Raw genomic sequence first — 9,300 nt, 5'->3', positions numbered from 1 at the left:
TTACTATATAGTTTATGTTTCCGCCATCAGTTAGCCTATTACGTTTTTCAATAGTTATGCGTATGAAAACAAAATGCATTATGTATTTTGAAATACATGAAAAAGAAATACATTGTAAAATAAATAAAAATTAACTATAGGCCTAGGTCTACAGGAACTATGAAACATGGAATTAAAATTAAAAATTAAATTTAAATTAAAGTAAAAATGAAAAGTATAATATATAAACTCGCAAGCGACTTTTCTGATGGGTAGTATTATTTCATAGTAAATATGATTATACAGATAAAGTTAAATCAATATAACCTTTGTCATATTTAGTTGTTAAAGTTTTCCGAGTGGTAGAACGAGTCTTCTCGGATGAGGACTATAAACCGAAGTCCAGTGTACACTAAACTCATGTGCACTTTAAAGAACCAGAACATATAATTCTAGATGAGTAGGGCCGGTTAACCCAGTGTACTAATTCACACAGCAACTGCCACACACACAGCAACTCTACTGAAAGTAGTCCCCTAGTTCCGTAGTAATCAATTATGTTGAAGAAGTATGAAGAAGTATGTAGCCACAGTTGATACAAAATATGAGTACCGTTTAATTATGTTTTGAAGTATAAATAGCGAATCTTCAAATCGAACGTAACACTATTTTTACTTGGTGGTTTTTCCTGAAAAAAAAACCACTTTTCTTATCTTACGCCCTCAAGCAGTGTCAGCACCGGATTTGATATCAGTTCAATTGGGCCTATGTGATGCCTTGGTTTATCAAAATACCAGGTTCATTGTGTTGCACATACAGATAGGTCACGTTTGCCATCAGCTGCAAATCTGTGGATCAACTCCAATGATGTGTATTAACATGTTGGTATACTGTATGTGTTGATGTTTTGATATTATCAAGAGTTAATACATTATTCTGCGTTGTTTATTAGTTTCCTGATGCTACTCAAGTTCTCTACAGTAGTAGTCCAGTCAATCTAGTGATATTTAGAGGTAAACCCACCACAAATTGCAATAGTAACGAAACATTAATTTTTTCATTCCAAATGTAGTTTATAATGACATATTAAAAGTCACCGAAAATTGAAGCATTGGAACACATTATTTTTTACGTAATCTCAACAACTATATAGTGATTTTATTCCATGAATATTTTGGGGTAGGGGGTAACATTTATGCCCATAACTTGTGGTTTTATAATCCAATCTCAATAATCTTGATATCAATGTGTAGAATATATATTTCTTTCTAATATACAATTTAAAAAAACAAAATACAACATTTATTTATATAACTAGAGGTCAAAAGGTTATTGACCTTTTACAAAAACTCATTTTTTTCCTGATGATTAAATGATTAACTGTAATATTGTGCCATAATTGTATATGCATTTCATCAAAATTGTGTTTATCTGTACCTATATCGATATATAAAATAGGAAACATGATGTTAACTAGAAGAATTTTAAAAGTAATGATGTACTATTCTTATTGAAATTGATTCTTGATCAAATGTAATGTAAACAATTTTGGGGTAGGGGGTAGCGTTTATGCCTATAATCCATTGTTTTATAATCATATCTAAATAGCTTTAGTACCAATGTGTAGAGTATTATATCCTACTAATAATATCCATTAAAAAAACAATTAATACAACAGTTATACGTAACTAGAGGTCAAAAGGTCATTGACCTTTTACAAAAACAAATTTTCTTAAAATAGCGTAAAACTAAATTATGTTTATATATATTATATTTATATTTTGGAAGTATTTGGTGCAAATAATGTTTTTCTTGTACCTATTGTATCGTCATGAAATAGGACAAATTATGCTAGCTACAAGAAAATTGAAATTCATTAGCGGTATGTACTATTGTTGATTAATTAATGGGTCTTGATAATTTGGAATCAACTCATGATTTACTATAGATAGATTTTTGATAATTTTAGTATCAACGAATGTACGTAATGAGAAGTATTTGATCTTCGCAGGGTTGCGTCTTCTCTCCTCTCCTGTATATTATATACACGGATTACTGTCGGAGCAAACAGGACAATAGTCATCTTTTCAAATTTGTTGACGACACTGTCTTGCTGTCTCTCCTTCAAAATTCACAGGACGGTCATGGTTCCGCATTAGATGGTTTTATCCAATTTTGTGGAAACTCCTACTTGGAACTCAATGTGACAAAACCAAGGAGATTATTGTAGATTTTAGGAAGGAGAAAGGACGCAGCCCTCTGGTATCCCCAACAAATGACGAACCAGCGATATTGTCCATTCCTTTAAATACCTAGGTACTATATTTGAGGACAATCTCAGCTGGGAATTAAATACAGAGGCAATAGTAAAGAAAGGACACCAGAGACTTTATCTGTTAAGGAAGCTGAACCATTTTAATGTCGATAAAGTAATTCTCATGGTTTTTTATAATTCCTTTATTGAGAACGTTTTAACTTGTTTCCTTTATATGCTGGTTTTTTAGTCTTAGGGTCAAAGAGAGAAACTCACTACAAAGGATTGTTCTAAATTAATAGGTTGTCAACTTCGTAGCTTATCTTCCTTCTGTGACATGCAAACTCTAGAAAAAAGTAGGGCTATTCTAAAAAATGTTAACCATGCCTTGTTCAGTGATTTCGAGCTCATGCCTCATGGGCGTCGCTTTCAGTTGCCATCCGACTCTTAAATTCTTGAACTTTGACTCTTGTTATATTGTGTATATTATGATATTTTTGTATATTTTGTAAGATCATTTAAATCCAGACCTTTTTATTTGAATTGCTCCGTGTGGGATGATATTGTTTAATCCTTCAAATAGAAAAGGACTCACAACTTATATGTCATCAGTATCACTTTCTTGTTCGGGTATTAGTACAGTGCAATGCCATTGCATTCACCACATGTAGTTCTAGTTACCCTGAATGCTTCAAGGAGATACTCAGATTCTGGCTTTAAGTCTGTGTGTAGAGGAACCATGTTTCCATCATCTGATCTTCCATGCCCAATCCTCGGTACACATATCAACCCCACTCCATTGCTAAAAGATAACTTTAACTTGAACATGATGTTAAGTACCTTGGTTGTGGTACGATTATGAAGTTGGCGATATGCGAGGTTGTACTTGTAGATGGGATGGAGTCAAAGGCATTCCACGTTGTCCAGGTAGTCAGTCCATTGTACAGACGCACTAAACTATTTTTTCTAGCAACCACAATGTCATCCTTTGTAGCTTGTTTGCATCTGAAGACTACAGCATAATGTCAGAAATAAGTGCAATGACAAACTTTTTTTAGAGCCACTTGTTTTCCAATTCCGAAAACTCTGGATGTTTTGTCACCAGTATCGCATGAGCAAACAGAAGGTTATCACAGATGTCTCTAAAATGTACTGTTTGAACCAGTTTGATTGTCCAGCATCTCAAAGAATATCACAAGATGTTTTAAATGCTTGACTGCAGAGGAGCACTAGTAGATCCGTGTCATCGGATAATGACAGATGTTTTCCTGTTTGCTGATTCAATGGTTTTTTGTACTATCCGAAAGAACATCTGCATCAGCAGCTGCATTCACTCATTGCCATGTTGTTCAAATACTAGTTACGAAGATTTATAAATTGTTGTTTGTTACAGAAAGTGATCCTATTTTGTGAAACATGTCACTGGTAAAGTGTACAGGGACACTGACACCTGACCAGCCTTACCATGTGCGCCGTCTTTGGTGGATGAGCCGCTTTCATAATTATCAAAGACTATGCAGAGCAATATTTTTTACAGATCTCTACACTATTCCATGGAATGCTGTGCAGTAGAGCACTATACCATCTAAAATGTAGGCCTACTGGACATCATTCAGTGAGTTGGATGTATTAGACTATTCAGAAGAAGTTGTTTCCACGTGGCATCATGTTGGTTTAATAGCTGAAAGTATTATAAGTTGGTAGTTTCAAAGAGTGGTGGTGGATAACAAAGTCACCTCGAGTCTCCTCTGGAACTGTAGGATTGATGCACACATATGACTTTATTACCAGGATCTTGAATACATTGCAAGACTTTCTGGCCAAAATATTCAATGCTTAATACCACATTGCTAATATTCCGAGTCACCTGCAGTAACTCCCGTGTCAATGGTATGAAGTCTCTGAGTCGTAACCAAATGGATTTTTCAATTGCCATTGTGTTCCTGACGTGTGAACATAAGGTCTTATGTTGGCCACTGCTGGAGTAACGCCCTGATACTATTACAAGGCATTACATACATTTCAGCGCAGATTTGGTCTGGATGTACGCATTTCTATATTCTCTTGTCAAACCTCTGGTTTTCTTTGAGGCTTCTCATAGAAACTTTTTGAATCACCAGGTCTGTTGACAATCCACCCCAGATGGTCCGAACGTCGTACAACATGGAGGTCATTGTCAAACTGCTGTTGAACATCTTTGTATTTCTACTGGTTAAAAAATACTTATACATCCCAATATAAATAATGTAACCATGGCAACACAAATGCCATCTGGAAAAAATGGAATGTAGATCATCCAGAAGCAACAGGAACGGAGATGTCACTCATCTGCATCTTGAACTGGTCATGTGTATCGCGTTGAACTGAAATGTTCACCCCAGGGTATCCTTGTGTGTATAACATTGTTGTTTACAGCGAAAACAACATTTTTAGCCAAAATTGACACATTATGTTGTGTTTTCCCGCAAAAATGACATTCTATATAAAATGTTATGACTATAAGTTTGATATCACTGAATAGGAAATTTAATAAGCTTTCGGATGACGTAAATCCCACTTGTATATAATGTATTTTAAATGGTTAAATATATGTAATTAATGGGGCATATTAATTTTGACTTAAAATGAGCTTTATTTACCTCTGACCCCTTGACCCAATGCTTGGATTTTCGGTGACTTTTAGTATGTCGTTCTACACATTATATAAAATTCAAAAATACTAGCTTTGTTACTATTGCAATTTGTGGTGGGTATATCATTAGATTGACTGGACTATAGGCCTACATATTAATCTCGCTGCTGCCGCAGTGTAAGTACAGAACATAATAAATGAATAACCATCTGTTCCGACAGTATTCTCGCAAATTGCAAGCCGTATTGTCTTTAACATGGGCAGACATCTCGGTCCTAAACGGGACACAGGAAGATAGCCTACAGTTATTCCTGCAAGCTTACTCAATAAAACTCAGCTATCGGGATTTCACTCGAAAAATGTCTTATCATCAAATCTCCCTAATGTAATTTTATAATACTATTCCCCACAATATATTCTGATTCTTTATGGCGTATATTTAATTTGATCTTTATCAATTTGCAGTATAATTTCTATTATTTAACTACTGTACCTTCACACACGCACGGTATGTTTTAAAATAAACTTAAAAACTTAAATGGCTATGACTAATGGCCAACTTAAGGTCCAGTCCTACTATCTGATATTTTTTTTTCGTCTTCCAAAGGGACACTGTATTGATTGATGGAAAGTGCCTGTTTCCAGTCACCTTTTGGGTCAAATCTATTATTTTAACAGATACAGATACAGATACAGATAACTTTTATTGTCCAAATAAACTGCAAATTGCATTTGCTCACTTATCACATAAAAATATCGTATAAAAATATCGTATAAAAATAAAGTATAAAATGTAGAATAACAAAATAAAAATACACAATGATTAAAAAAGTACATCATAAAATTACAGCTCAAAAATATTTAAGTTAAAATACAGATCATTAAAAACGGTTTAAAAAGTGTCTTATATTTCATTATTAATTATTATATTATATTATTTATTATTGTTATCAAAAGTATTGTAGTTACCTCTTAAAGTCATCGTTAAATTTTTTAATCCCAGCTGGGAGAAACGAATTTGAGTATCGACCCGTCCGCGCCAACACCGGCCTCAGTCTACCACTTCTACCAATGTGGCAGCGAAGAAGATCCGAATGAAGGGGGTGGCTTTCCTCCTCCATGACCGCCTGTAAACCATTTTTCAATCGTTCTCCGTAGTGACAATCGTAGACTGAGTCCGCTGTCAGCGCCGACGAGCCAATCACTCTTAATGCCCTTTCTAACACTTTACATATGCGGCCCTTATCTGCTTTGTTTATGTTCCCACCCCAGCCTAATAGGCAATAATCCCAGATTGAAAAAATAACAGATGAATAAAACATAGTAGTATCTCTTCCCTTACCCTAAAAACGTTCATTTTCCTCAAACAGTACAGTCTAGTATTTAATTTTTTAATTAGTTGATCTACATGCTCTCCCCATGATAAATTATTGTCATACGTTACCCCAAGATACTTATATGTTTTAACGATTTCTACCTCATGTCCTTTAATCTGGACAGGCTCAATTTCCCTTCTTTTTTTATGGCGGAAATCTATTCGCATTTCTTTGGTTTTTGCTACATTAAGTTCCAGGAAATTTTCATCACAGTATTTCGTAAACCTAACTATTTCAGATTTGAAATTTTTATCGTCATCCTCTTTTATTAAACCTATCATAGCAGAATCATCTGCAAATTTAATTACTGGACAGTCCGGGAACCTAGGTTGGAAATCCGACGTATACAATGTGAACAAAAACGGTGCAAGTACAGTACCTTGTGGTGCTCCCGTATTTGTCCGAATAATGTCCGATCTGACATTTTGATTTAGCCTAACGAACTAAATTAACTGCTCCCTTGTGTATAAAAATATTAAACCAGGTTGTTGCAAGGTTAACTTATTTCCCGGAAATTACTTTGACCGGGAAGAATTGAAATTGAGATGAAAATCTAATGTTGAAATCATAAATTTTGTTAAAAAATAGTAATAATAATATCTTCCTTAGATAGAAATATGGAACAATAGCGTCGATGTGAACACTATCAAATCTACGTTTCGCCGTACATCTCAGATAGATAAGGTAGGTATCCAAGGCGGAGATTTGTACCGAAGTTTTTTGCATTGTGCTCTCCTATGTCAGAATTAACCATAATTTATATATAGAAATAATAAGGTCAATGTTGCATTGTATTCATTATCGTCGTGCATTAAACAAACATTATTATTGATCACCTTTAAGCTACTCAAAACTCACATTTTCTGATATTTTTGGCAGCGTCATGAACAATGACTGTTAGAATGGCGCTATATAAAACGAACGATTGATTGATTGATTGATTGATTTTATAAAGATTACAACTAATAACCATGACGCAATACAAATATTTACAGTCCGTGGTTTAAAATATATAAATAAATAGGCCTACCCGCACACGTACAAAAGATACGGACAAATCACAGGAGAACAAACATGTGAGTCCTAGGTATAGGGGCTGAGGAACCAGCAAAATTTGCTAAGTTTTAAATGATTGATGGTATAGGCCTGATCGAGGTGGATATACCACGGACTTAACAAAAGGGAGCCGCTAGAATGAGAGACAGCACAATGTTGAGTTCGAGAATGACACACATTGGATTAGGCATACATTTTGTAAATCTGCATCCCCGGAGCCATAGTCAATCTAACAGGACACGCCCTGCGAAGATAGGAACTCGTAACACAATCCTTTTATTTTTTCTGAGGCTTAAAGACGCCCACTGCTAACAAACTTAAAAGGCAAATTTCACTAGCTAAGGTAGAATTCAAGTCGGGTTTACAAAATGTCTTCTTTTTGCTTATACGGATTGTCCCTGTGTTGAAATGTGTTGAATAAGTGGCGGTAGGCAATCACAACGAGCATACAGTTATTAGGCTTACTCCAAGGAGTCCTATTTTTTATTTTTGTTTATCGTAAATGCAAAAACTTGTATTTATTTTTACAGAATGCATCAAAAGGAGTTCCATATACGTATGTGATTAATATTTTTTTTTTAATACGGGATGGGCAGAAAGATTGATTACGAGTTAGCCAGCACCAAAGATGACGACGTCGAATCAGTTCCATGGTACAAGGGAAACTTACCATGGTTCAAAACTGTAATTGGTTCTTTTCATCAGTTTGTTTTTATTGGATTTTTGTACAATTTTGGATTGTTTTTTGATGAACTACAACATGAGTTCCAGAGTAGCGTTGCACTAACAGGTAAGAACGTGTAGTTGATATAGCCTTTAGGCCTGTGTGCATACTGTAGTATAAATGTGGGAGGTTAGCACATAACGCAGCCATGACTATTGTTGATAGCTAGCTTATTACTCCTTCGATATTTAACACTACTGTTTATAGACATTAAGTGATAATAATTTTTTCTGTTTTAGGCTGGATTGGATCGATCATTTATTGTTCGTTTATGTTTGGTACACTAGTATCAACGTGGGTATTACGTCATCTATCATTTCGCAAAGTCGGCATCATTGGTACGGTGATTGGAAGTGCTTCTCTGGTTGCTTCGTCGTTTTCTCCTACACTAATATACGTTATTGTGTTTTATGGAGTCTTCTATGGATTAAGTGCTAACATTTCGATGATTTTAACCAACGAAGTGGTCATATTATTGTTTCAAGGCAAACGCAGGGCCAGTGCAATGACGTTGGTAGCACTCGGAGCAACATTTGGTAAATTTGAAGTCAACTTAACTATGCTTGTCACGTTAGAATGTAAATGTAGAACCTCTATTAAAGTGTCCGCTTAATAGAGGTGTCCCCTGGATTTATTTATTTATTTAACAACATCTTTACACAGGATTACACGGTTATCCAATTGTTTTTTTAGTTTCATTTACTATGTATAAGTATTTTTTTCTGTCAGACATTTTGTAAGTAATGTATATTTACTACTGACCTATTGTATCTGTATTATTGATTTGCTCGTTGTGTACAATTGTTTTATTAAAGTATTTATTCAAGTGTACAATTACTACTGTACATTGTATTAGGTTTTAAGTTTAATCATCGTTTTCCTTTTATATGTTGTTTATATTTGTATGGACGCACCACCTGAAGGTGTGTGCCACTGATTCTAAAGTGAGTACCAATAAAATACTACAATACAATCAGGTAAAAGAAAACCTGTTTTGCATTGTGGTCCTGTTGGTTGTAGGTAAAACATAGGAATACGGGCGTCCCAAATGATGTGTTCTGTACCTTATTTTAACTTGAAAAGAATTAGACTCTCTGTGACGTTATTCAAATACTCTACGTAAACATCAACTGTTTAAAAAATCCATGATTTTAAATATAAATATATATATAAATATATATAAATATATACTCATTTTACACAATGTATGGGTCTACTATCGCCTAATGTAATTTTCATACTTTTTTAGGTAATTTTGCCATGAGCAATTTGATTGAGT

Source organism: Antedon mediterranea, chromosome 7 (genome assembly GCF_964355755.1).
Source record: "Antedon mediterranea chromosome 7, ecAntMedi1.1, whole genome shotgun sequence".
Lineage (NCBI taxonomy): Eukaryota > Metazoa > Echinodermata > Crinoidea > Comatulida > Antedonidae > Antedon > Antedon mediterranea.
This window is presented reverse-complemented; position numbering follows the sequence as displayed.